Source organism: Ursus maritimus, unplaced genomic scaffold (genome assembly GCF_017311325.1).
Source record: "Ursus maritimus isolate PB19 unplaced genomic scaffold, ASM1731132v1 scaffold_1, whole genome shotgun sequence".
NCBI classification, from domain to species: domain Eukaryota; kingdom Metazoa; phylum Chordata; class Mammalia; order Carnivora; family Ursidae; genus Ursus; species Ursus maritimus.
In genome coordinates, this window is record NW_024423343.1 from 19,873,365 (window position 1) to 19,886,563 (window position 13,199).

Sequence of the window (13,199 nt, forward strand, 5' to 3'; positions counted from 1 at the left end):
AAGGACATGTAGTTTTTTAATTGAGTAGATACTCTTAATTCTTATAAAATATATTTTTTCCATCATCAAAACCTAGACTTGCCCATGGAGTCACTGTATTCCTCTTAATGAAGGATTTTTTTTTTTTTTTTTTTTGGAGGAATGGTCAGAAGAGGGATATTGATTTAGGGTTGCCAGATAAAATATAGGACGCCCAGTTAAATTTGAATTTCAGATAAACAATGATTAATTTTTTAGCATAAGCAGGTCCCATGAAATATTTCATTGGAATGATCCAGGGAGAACCTCAATGTTTACATGGGACCTACATATTATAAAACATTATTCATTGTTTACCTGAAATTCAGATTTAGCTAGGTGTCCTAAATTTACATTTATTAAACCCAGTAACCCTATTTGGGCTGCCATTATCATAAATGAGCATCTTTGGTCCTAAGTAGCTGCTTTGGTCTGCACCTGGCAGGAAAGTGCTATTTCCCAGGGGATTATTCCCATCAGTGGCTCCCAGCTGGAGTGCGGCGGGAAGGTGCTTCTAATTCGTCCTGCCATGATACAACAATTACGAAAGTAGGTTCATCTCCCAGTCTCTTATCCTCTTGCCCTATTTTTTCCTCCAGAGAAGACCATAAGTTTCCTAAATTTAAATTCCTCTTCTAGAGGTATTTTTAGATACTTGACTGGAGAGAGAGATTACAATTCTTCAATGTCCCAAATAAGCACATTACTAACCATGGAAGGCAAAGACACTTGTTTTAATCTTGGCCCTCAAAGCATTGATAGTATTTTATGAAGAAACGACTCCACTATTTTGATGATATCTATATGCAGCACCGTCCTGGGACCATGGCAAACTGTGTGTGTGTCTGTGTGTGTGCATGCACGCACGAGCACATGTCGTGTGTCTGCGTGTGTGCATGCATATGTATAGTCAGAAATCCTCCCTTTATAGACACGCCTTTCCACTGCTTGTCACTAATTGCTGGTGTTCAGATGGACATTTATTTACACTGGGCTTGCAGAAAAACCAAAGCACATGAAATTTCACACAGCTCTATTCATCAAGTTCAAGTTTTAGATTCACCAACAAAGGTTTTGTTCTTTTCTGTGGCTGTTCCAGGGATAACTTCAGCCTCAAACCATTTTTGTAGATCTGCCCCAAAATGTGAATCTTTGAGAAATTAGCCTGGGTCCCTGCCTCAGAAAGCTACAGTACTCTTCCCCGTGGGGTTTAATGGGGGGCGGGAGTCCTTTGATCCAGAGCTTTCTAATGTCTAATCCATTAGCCAAATTGCTTTTCCCATCACATCCCTCTTCACCAGACTCAATTAGTTCTTTCTATAGAGTTCATACTACAGATAGAAAGACAGATGCTTACCCTAGTTTCCAAGTACCCCTGTGTGTGTCTTGAATGTGAGCCAGGCTAGTGCGACAGTCACACTGGCTCTCTTGAAGCTCGTGCCTTCACCATACCCTGTCCCTAGCCTCTCAAGTGCACAATAACTGTGGGCCAGAGGACTTGAATGAGTACAATCTAGAGATATGTCACATGGAGAGGAAATCCTAATTTGAAGTCTGGAATGGTCCTGCAAAGTCATGTTGTTTATCCTCCTGTTCCTGGAAAACAGCAGCAATCGTTGTAAGGACAAATTCTTGGACAAAAGTAAACATACCAAAAGTGCCTGAATGAGAGTCTACAAAAGCTGGAATTGCAATAAATAAGGTTAATTCATCTAAGAGGGCAAGAAAAACAGCATATGCACTTCTTGAGAATCTTGGAAGGAAAGGAATGCTGCTATTTTGAATAATTAGAATTAAAGGAGTCTAACTGCCAATGAGAGACCCTCTTGATTTCCAGGTCATGAGGAATACTGTCCCCATCTCCACCGCAGGCCCTTCTCTCCTTGTCCTGCACCCTTTCTTTTATTCCCTCCACTCAACTTCTTATACTAACTCTTTTCCTTGTCTTGTCTTGTCTTGTCTTGTCTTGTCTTGTCTTGTCTTGACTTTGGATTGATAAATCTGTTGTTCTAGAGACAAGCAGTGGGGGAACCGGGCCCCTTGAGAACTCTGCTTGCCCTACGTGCCTGGATTCCAGAATACCACAAAGGCTAAAGTTTTGCTATGAACTCATCTGGCAGAAAGATTTCCATTTGCACACAGAACATTCTCAGTAAAGACAAATATATCTTCCTACAAATAGAAAGGAAGTCTGAATTCTTTAAAATACTGACCATGTTGATAATGCATGTGAACCCACATACTACCCCTTCTCATGAAATTTTCTATATCTAGGAAGGATTTGCTAGAGGTTTTATTTTTTTCCCCCTTAATTTCTCCAAGTGATCAGACAGCAGCTAAGTCATCTTTTACAAATATATGCAAGACAGTAAGCTAAACTCCATCGATAATATACCTCATTAAGGAGCTGTTGAACGATGAAAGAATGAATGATGGATTTGCATATACTTTGTGTTCTGTTAGAAGGAGATTAAGTCCGGGTTACAGAATAAGGTGGTGGCAGAGAGAGACTTAGAACATTCTAATACATTACAGGATTTGCCTCATTCACATCTTATATTCATACTGTGAAAATTTTATGCAAGCTTCTTCAGATCTCTGAATCTCAATTCCCATGGCTATCAATAGGGATAATAACATCCATTTTGCTGGCTCACATAGTGATTATAATCATTGCCACCACAAAGACCTCCACAAATACGAGACTAATATTACTAACTACAGTGGAAAAGGTTACAAACCCAAATTTGAAAACCAGACATGAATATATAATTCAGAGAAAAGGAAACATGGAAGAGGCCAACCTCAGCAGTACTCAAGAAATGAGTGTTAAGTTAAAATAATATATTTTAGGGATGCATACATTTGGCTCCAGTGTTGATATTCTCCAAAAAATCAGCCCTTCAGCTTCAGCTTCTTTCTTCTTCAACATGAATTCTGCCATCTCTCAACTTTTGTGTAATTAAAATCATGTGATCTCTTAGGTTCCTAACAGAAGTAGTCAACATAACAACACTAGTAATGTGAACGACGCGTATTGATACGCAAAATCAGGTAAGTATCCTATATGTAACTTTCAATGATGTGTTCTCTGTGCGCTAAGTGCTGAAATTCTTTGTTATTTGAAGTAGACATGTATATAGCTTATTGGAAGAGACAATGGTGGAATAAGTATAATGATTATGAAAGCTGTTAATTTCAAGAACATAAAGCAATTACTAAGATGATTTGCAAATGACATTACAGATAAAGGGCTGATATCCAAGATCTATAAAGAACGTCTCAAACTCAACACCCCAAAAACAAATAATCATGTCAAAAAATAGGCAGAAGAGATGAACAGACACTTCTCCAAAGAAGACATACAAATGGCTAACAGACACATGAAAAAATGTTCAACATCATTAGCCATCAGGGAAATTCAAATCAAAACCACATTGAGATACCACAATACACTCATTAGAATGGCAAAAAATGAGGCAGGAAACAACGAATGTTGGTGAGGATGTGGAAAAAGGGGAACACTCTTACATTGCTGGTAGGAATGTAAGCTGGTACAGCCACTCTGGAAAACAGTATGGTGGTTCCTCAAAAATTTAAAAATACAGCTACCTTATGACTCAGCAATTGCACTACTGGGTATTTACCCCAAAGATACAGATGTAGTGAAAAGAAGGGGTGGATGCACCCCAATGTTCATAGCAGCAATATCCACAATAACCAAACTGTGGAGGGAGCCGAGATGCCCTTCAACAGACGAATGGATAAAGAAGATGTGATCCATATATACAATGGGATATTAGCCATCAGAAAGGATGAATACCCACCATGTGCACTGACATGGATGGAACTGGAGGGGATTATGCTAAGTGAAATAAGTCAAGCAGAGAAAGGCAATTATCATATGGTTTCACTCATATGTGGGACACAAGGAATAGCATGGAGGACCACAGGGGAAGGGAGGGAAAACTGAAGGGGGGAAGTCAGAGGGGGGATGAACCATGAGAGACTATGGACTCAGGGAAACAATCAAGGGTTTCAGAGGGGAGGGGAGTGGGAGCATGAGTTAGCCCTGTGATGGGTATTAAGGAGGGCACATGTTGTAATGAGCACTCGGTGTTATCTGCACCTAATGAATCATTGAACACTACATCAAAAACTAATGATGTACTGTATGGTGACTAATGTAACACAATAATAAAAATAAAAAAGAAACAACAACAAAAAAGAATTTCCAATTATCAAAATAAATGGGAAAATGCATTTCCAGTTAATACTAGTATTAAAAGAAAATGCATTTCCAGTTAATAGTAATATTAAAAGACTACTAATATTAAAAGAATATATTAGCTTGATAAATTTAGAAAGAGCATGCTTTTGGAGGTAATATGCTTACAAACATTTCAAAAATAATGAGTCAAAATAACAGGATATCTTCCTGGATAGGCATATGATAGATCATAATTTTGATCTTCGTGAATTTTTTGGTATATTTGCATTTATAAAATAAAATTAACATGAAGCAAAATATAAAGTAGACTTTAAGCACTGTATTTAATTTTTAGTTATTGAATTAGATTCAGATCATGAATCACTCAAGAAAATACAAAAATATTAACTTTCTAAATATAAAAGCAGAATGTTTTCTTTGTCATCTCAAAATTTATTAAGGACAAAAGATCAACATCCTTGGGGCGCCTGGGTGGCACAGCGGTTAAGCGTCTGCCTTCGGCTCAGGGCGTGATCCTGGCGTTATGGGATCGAGCCCCACATCAGGCTCCTCCGCTATGAGCCTGCTTCTTCCTCTCCCACTTCCCCTGCTTGTGTTCCCTCTCTCGCTGGCTGTCTCTCTCTCTGTCAAATAAATAAAATCTTAAAAAAATAAAAATAAAAAAAAAAGATCAACATCCTTGATACATTCCGTATTAACATAATAAAGAATATCAGGGCACCCGGGTGCCTCAGTTGGTTGAGCGTCAGACTTTTGGTTTAGGCTCAGGTCACGATCTCATGGGTGGTGGGATCAAGCCCTGTGTGGGACTCTGCACGCAGCAGGGAGTCTGCTTGAAGATTCTCTCCCTCTGCCCCTCCTCCCGCCCTGTGCACACTCTCTCTCTCTCTTTAAAGTAACTGGATACATTTAAAAAAAAAAAAAAGAAGAAGAATATCAAATGTGAAGGAAGAAAATGTTAGAGAAAAACTCACTACTCCCAAAATACCTCACTTTACCACCAATCACAAGTGAGAGACATCCTTCTTAATACCACACTTAGCGTTCAGGAATGAGTGCATGAGCAATATAACAACTGATTAATCTGAGAAAATACTACTCTTGCACTATAATTCAAAGTTTAAAAACAACTTAATATTTCATAATAAAATTTATCATTATAATTAAATTTTAAGCAAAATTTCAGAATAGGTTTTGTATCACCATGTTTTATTGTATGATAATGATAATATTTGTCTCCACCTTTTATTTCAGGCAAGTATGATTTTAACATTCTCCCATTTCTTATTTGGCCAAAATGTTTATTCAGTGTATGCCTAGATTCAAATTGGAGCCTTCCACTGGCAGAGTATAGTGAGACAGGTGCTCACATATACGGTTGGGAGAATATAGAGAACAATTTTTCTGGAAATTTATTTGCCAACATTTATGAAAAAGGGAAAAAATCCTCTGAAATATTTAATAAATGGGAGCTTAGGTAATGGCTGCCTACATACATTTAGTGTTCCCCTTATACCCAGGGAAAAAAATAAACTATACAAAATGAATTTATTGACGTAACTTCATTGCTGGTAGGAAAGTCACATGGTACAAGCCTTATGAGAGAAATTTGGCAATATTGGATAAAATCATGTACATGTGTACCTTTTTGCCTGGCAGTATCACTTCTAGAAACTTCCTTGAGAATTTGAAGGGTTACTCATTGCAGCAGTATTAACAATGGCAAACTATGGGAAATGGCTTATATACCCAGACATAGAAAAGTTGTTTCATAAATTATGTTACAACCACACAATGGAGTACTGTGTTGCAGGAAAAAACAAGGAATAAAAAATTCTCTGAATTAAGGTTGAGTGATTTTCAGGATATATTAAGTGAAAAAAAATGAACTACAAGAGTATGCTACCTTCTGTTTAAGAGAGAAGGATAAAGAAGCCAATAAACTTGTATCTGCTCATAAAAATAATAATAATACCATATGGATAAGCAAAAACTAATGAGACTGGTGGCTATGTTATTGTCTAGTATGGCAGGGGCTGAAAACAACACCCACTTATTAACTCACTGTTCGGTAGGTCAGAAGTCCGGGTAGGCTTTACTGGGGTTTTGCTGAGTCTCATAAGGACAAAATCAAGGTTTCAGCCAGTCTGAGTTCTTATCTGGAGACTCCGGGAAAGAATCCACTTCCAAGTGTATGCAGGTTGCTGACAGAATTGGGTTTCTTGCAGTTGTAGGACCCTGGGTCCATGTGTCCTTGCTGACTCTGTGCCCGAGGCTGCTCTGCTTCTTGGCTCTGCCTGTACTCCTTGCCACATGATCCTCTCCATCTTCAAGACAGCAATCGCTTGTCAGCTCTTTTGAATTGCTCTGACTTCTGATACCAACCTCAGAAAACCCTGCTTTCAAAGAACTCATGTGATGAGACAAATCTCCCTTTTGCCTTATAACATAACATAATCATGAGAGCGATAACTCGTCCTATGTACAGGTTTCATGCACACTCGAAGGGGTGGGCATTTCTAATGGTCAAAGTCATTGATGGTCATTTTAAAATTCTGTCCACCACAGTTACTTATAAAGGGTGAATGAGAAGGAGTTTGAAAGAATAGATGGAATTGGGAGAATCCCATCTTTTGACACGTATCTATCATACACTTCAGACTTGGGAAATCATGTTAACACTTCACATAGCTTAAAAAAAAAAGTCAGCATGGAGAGGAGAAAAAAAATCCTAAGATGTAATTCAAGCAACAGCAAGTGAACCAAGCCAAAAATCAAATAAACAAGATAACCATACTAAAGTGGGAAAGAAATCTTACTGGCTAACTTCTGAACATAATATTTAAACTAGAGGCCCTAAGGCTCAAGGGAAAAAAACCAACAGTTTTTAAACAAATATTGAACATTCGTTAGTAGGCTTGTTTTATTCAAAGAAGCATGGGTTAGCAATTTTGAAAATACTTTTTATGTGTTGAACAAGTAATTGTATATATTGTGGCAAATGGATGCCATATTTCTCACTGTTAGAGAAGGAAGCTCCAGCTATGGATACGGGGAAGAATGGAACGAATCCTGTGCTACTGAATTGGAATGGAGGTATCCATAGAAACTCAGAGTTTCTAGTATATAGATATAGATGGAGGCATTATATTTGCGTACACATGAACTTGTATGTCTGAGTGTAGGTGCATACGTACATCTGTTTTCTATATTTGCTGATAGGACCTAGAAACAATCATGCCCATAGCATGGACCTAAATGCCATTTGCCACTAAAAGAAACCAAGACTCTTTTGAGAAATGGCTGATTCTGGGGCTGGAGCAGGAAAAAAATACAAAACAAGATGAATATATCCTTTTATGCCAAAAAGTAAGAAAGTGCACAAAGAATGATGTGGCTATGTCAGATGGACACAGGAGCCAGTCTGAAAGAGCTTGGGCTGGCAAAATCTGGGACAATCTGAGCGTCCAAATAGTCAGAGTAAAGGAATATAATCCAATGAAGAGAATAAAATTCATTAGTCTACACTGACATAAAGGATGAATGAATTAATAAACAAATAAAATAGATGGGAAGGGAATGTTTTTCTCATAGTAGAAAGCTAACCGATAATCATAGAAAGAATGATGGAATTAGAACATTACTCTTCAGTAGCTATCGTAATAATAATTGATTGAAACAAAACCTCCAGTGGATGCTAAGACTAACGTGTGAAAATTTGAGACGTACCAGGATATTTCTATAATCTCAATGTACCTCCCCCACCAAGGTACTTGTTGATTACAAGCCAGAAAATAGTGACTTTTTAGTGGAGAAACTGGGCAGACACATCTTAACCAAATGATCAAGATTACCATGTCCAGGGGCACCTGGGTGGCTCAGTTGGTTAAGCATCTGCCCTTCTGCTCAAGTCATGATCTCAGGGTCCTGGGATCTAGCCCTGCATTGGGGGTGTGTGGGGGGGTCCTTGCTCAGTGGAGAGTCTGCTTCTCCCTCTTCCTCTGTCCCTCCCCCCTGCTCATATGCGTGCTCTTCCTCTCTCTCTCAAATAAATAAATAAATAAATAAACAAACAAAATCTTAAAAAAAAAGAAAGATTACCATGTCCAGATATGAGACACATAGATGCCAGGCGCCTCCTCAGCTTATGTACCGAGAAGAATGTAGCATCACGTCTGTGGTATTCTTGCCAAAGTCATGTAACCTAAACCTAATCGAGAGGAAACATCAGGCAAACCCAATTTGAGGAATCTTCTACCAAATAACTGGGGCTTGCTTCTGCTCAATTGTCAATTTCATGAAGGGCAAAGACTGAGGGATTTCTAAATTAAAGCAGCTTCAAGGAACACGGCAATCAAAAGCCAAGCATGATCCAGAATTTTCTTCTGTTATGAAAAACATCATTGGAACATTTGGAAAAATATAAATAAGACCTATAGATTAGATCATATCTACACTGAATCAATATTAGTTTCCTGGTTTTGATCATTGTTTTGTGTTTATATAAGAGAATGTCATCATTTTCAGGAAATACACTCTGTGGCATCATAGTGTTTAGGGATAAAGTAGCATGTCTGCGATTGACTTTCAAATGAATCAGAAAAAATTATATGTATATGATTATTTATGTTTGTAATATTTTGTGTGTGTATATATATGTGTGTGTGTATATTCTCTAGAAATGGTTGGAATGGAGGAGACAAAACATGTGTCCAGAGTGAGGCTTCTAGTCCTTTCCTGCTAAATAAAGACGTCTGATCTACACAGCAGGGTCAGCTAGAGGCAGAGAAAGCGGAAAATAGCATGTTCCTCACTGCAGGGAGTAACTGTCCTGGGGAGTTACTACATGAAGTTCAAGTACATTATCAAATACAATAAGCAGACTCCATCTGATCCTTTGGAGAAGGGGATAAAAGAGGCAAGAGCCTATGTCATGACTGATCTCCAAAGCATTAGCACTAACCAGCCAAGAAATATAGTTCCCACAATTTCAGGCTCCCACAAATACTCAGGTTATATCTTATCTACTGCAATGGATGGAGTCAGAATTTCCCTTTTCATTGTGTTGGGGAAAGTTCTACCTCCCTGGAGTGAGATGGGCAAAGTGTAAAAGGTTCCTCCCTATACCCTGAGAAGGCTAGCATGTCTTCAGTCCCTGCCACAGAACAGGACAGAAAACAGAACACTTGCCAATGCTTAACCGTCAAAAATCTTACACTCTCAAGACCTGCCCAGGATGACCCAAGCCTCAAAGATGCTGATAATGCTTGCGATGAATAGTTCTGGCTGCAGTCCTGTCCTGTCTGGATACAACCGGAAGTTACAGAGAAATGAAGCTTCTTCAAGACTCTGGGGGAGACAAAAAACACCCTCCTCTGGCCTCCTGAATAGAAATAACCATTCTCGTCAATATCAGATTCATGCTGTCCCAGTTGCCTTTGCCCAGTTCAGTCCCTGTTTTTGTTAAACCTGGTGATCACTGTCAACACTGCTAAAAACAACAGATACACTAGCTACTTAAAAACAACTGGGCCCCACGGCTGCTGAAACCAGCCCCCACAACCGACCCTGTCAATTCCAGCTGTACCCTAAATAAATCTCCTACTCTGCGATCTAATTCCACCCTCAGCCATGATACTATCTGCCTCTCCTTGCCTAGGGGCACCAGCCCCTCCAGACCAGCAACTCAGACCAACCGCTAAATACAATGATGCAGCTTTCATGTGCTTCTGTGCTTTTTAATACTAGACTGGAGGCAGCGATGATCTCTGATCCCACTTAGGTAGCTGTATGTTGCTGCTTGCATCCTAGGTAGGTGTCTGCTTCTCTCACTGCTAACCTTCAACCTCGGCATGAGGTCTTAGTTAGCAATCGTGCTGTAAGGAAAGGCCAATATGAAGCATACTCGAAAGTGACAAGAGAAAAATAGTGTTGTGAGCAATGAGAAAAACCGTATTTTTTCCTCAGTGTCTGAACTAGCTGAGCCCTTTCGGTCTGTGGTCGATCAGGCCGTAGTGTAAGAGAAGAGAAATAAAGAGAAGTCTGGACTTCCTTCCTTTTAGGAGACAGTGACTTCACCCACTTGTAAAGCATGGCCTCCCCAATTGTCAGACTGACCAACTGTCTTGGTTTTGGTCCACTGCCTCCATCCAGGCCCCCCAGGGGTAATTGTGGGGGAGCTAGTGTGAGGAGGTTGGTGGAGTGAGGCACGGATGGAGAAAGAGTCTGAGCTGCCGAAGCTTAACATTGTTGGAGTCAACTGAGGAACTTTGTTAAATGTGCCTCAACTTGGTCCTCCAGATGGCAATGAAGCTGGAAGAAGGCACAAGGAATACGGCCTAGGGCACTTGTATCATCCAATCAGATCAGCAATTCTTCTCCCTCTAGTGAGTGTATGGGGGTGGTGGTGGGTGCCTAGTCATTATCCTCCACCGATTGAGCAGGAAATAAGCCCTGTTCTTACTAAATGGTGCCCAAAAGAAATGGCATCTATAAATCTGAGTGTCTTCTGCTTCCTCTCCCCAGCATGTACCGTGTAAGTACAGGCTTGTCTCTCATCCATTTTCAGATCTTCTAGGACTTCTAACAGGGCCAGAAAAACTCCTGGAAATAGCTTTGATTCTTGGAATTGTGCTAAGAGTATAGGTCTACTTGAAAACAGTGGGATATTAGTTATCTACTGCTGTATAGCCAAGTATCCCAAAACACAGAGGTTTAAAAACCAAAACATTTATTATCTCAAAGTTTCTGTGGGTTGGGAATTCAAGAGAAGCTTAGCTGGGTGACTTTGGCTTTGGGTCTCTCGTGAGATTGTAGTTAAAATGTTAGCCAAGATTGCACTCACATGAAGGCCTTGACCAGGCCTGAAGGATCTGCCTCTGCGATGGCACACTCACATGGCTATTGGCAAGAAGCTTAGTTCTTCACTGGCCTTTGGCAAGTGGCTTCAGTTGCCATGCATGTGGGGCTCTCCACAGGGCCATGTCCTCATGTTATGGCAGCTGGCCTCCCCCAGACCAAGTGATTGAAGCGAGAAAGGAAGACTGGAGGTGCAGTGTCTTTCATCTACTCTTGGAAGTCATATTCCATCATTTTTCCCCGTTATATTTGTTATAAGTAAGTCACTAAGTACACTCCACACTTAAGAGGAGCAAATAATCTGTGGGCATGTTTTAAAACTACTGACCACACGGGAAGAATAAAGTCTGTGAAATAAGTCAGGCAGAGAAAGACAATTATCATATGGTTTCTCTCATCTATGGAACATAAGAACTAGGAAGATCGGTAGGGGAAGAAAGGGAAGAAGAAAGGGGGGCTAATCAGAAGGGGGAATGAAGCATGAGAGACTATGGACTCTGAGAAACAAACTGAGGACTTCAGAGGGGAGGGGGTGGGGGAATGGGATAGGCCGGTGATGGGTAGTAAGGAGGGCACGTATTGCATGGTGCACTGGGTGTTATACACAACTAATGAATCATCGAACTTTACATCAGAAACCAGGGATGTACTGTATGGTGACTAACATAATATAATAAAAAAACATTAAAAAAAAAAAGTCTGAAGGGTCCACAGTTACAATTCCTTGAATTCAGCGAGAGTCCATACAGCACAGTGGAATATAGTGAGATTTGTGCTCGAGTGGTTTCAAGTGCAAGTCCTGGTCAGAGCTGGCTTCATGGGCGTTCAGCTAGTGCTGTCCCCCAGAGCCTTAGCCTGACAAGGATCCCATGCTTGGGTTAATGAACCACCCTCGCCACGGCAAAAACCTTAGTAATTGCTATCTTTGTACTTGTGTTTTGTAAGTGAAGTTCAATGGGACCACAGAACAGGAGAGAGCCACAGAACAAGTGTTCACTGCTGTTTCTTGGCACTCGATTTGCATACAATGTCCATGAAATCCGATGAGCACAGGATTGTGGCGAAACCACAATGCCCTGGAGTTCAGTGGGGCTCGAAGCAGGTATCAGGTGAGCCGGTGGTGTCTATGACAGTGAATGGGGCCTCCAGCAGCCTGGAGAGGCCACATTATCCATTCGAATGCTTTGCATGCAACTTGCTTCGAAGGCACTGGCATTCTAAGAAACAACAGTGAATAAGAAATCTTATCATGTCCTTTATTACTCATGCTACTTCCCTGTTCGTCAGCCACTTACACGGAAAAAGATGACAGAAAGAAAAGGAAAGTTTGGGCAACTCACTGTTCCTTTCCTTCTCAGCCTCTGTACTCACCAGCAGCTCAAGATAGAGAGTGTTTCTATATTAAGAAGTGAAGTAAAATTATTTGAACTAGTTTTTTGCAGTTTTTACACTGTTCTGGAAAGAACCAAAAATGTGGATGTAGCACAGAGCTACAAAACATGAAATGTGTAATTTCAGCGATTCCTCATAAGAGTGAAATGCCCTTACATTTGCATTTAAAAGTGTTACTGCCAATATGAGGGTGAACAGTAAAATCTATGCTAATAATATGATTTTAATATTTCTTTACTTACAACATTAAATAGCAAATTAAAAAAATACCATGACATGGAAGGAGCCGAGATGCCCTTCAACAGACGAATGGATAAAGAAGATGTGGTCCATATATACAAAGGAGTATTACTCCGCCGTCAGAAAGGATGAATGCCCACCATTTGCATCGACGTGGATGGAACTGGAGGGGATTATGCTAAGTGAAATAAGTCAAGCAGAGAAAAACAATTATCATATGGTTTCACTTATATGTGGGACACAAAGAATAGCATGAAGGACATTGGGAGAAGGAAGAGAAAAATGAAAAGGGGGAAATCAGAAGGGGAGATGAACCATGAGAGACTATGGACTCAGGGAAACAATCTGAGGGTTTCGGGGGGGGGGGAATGGGTTAGCCCAGTGATGGGTATTAAGGAGGGCACGTTTTGCAAGGAGCACTGGGTATTATATGAAACGATGAATCATGGAACACTACATC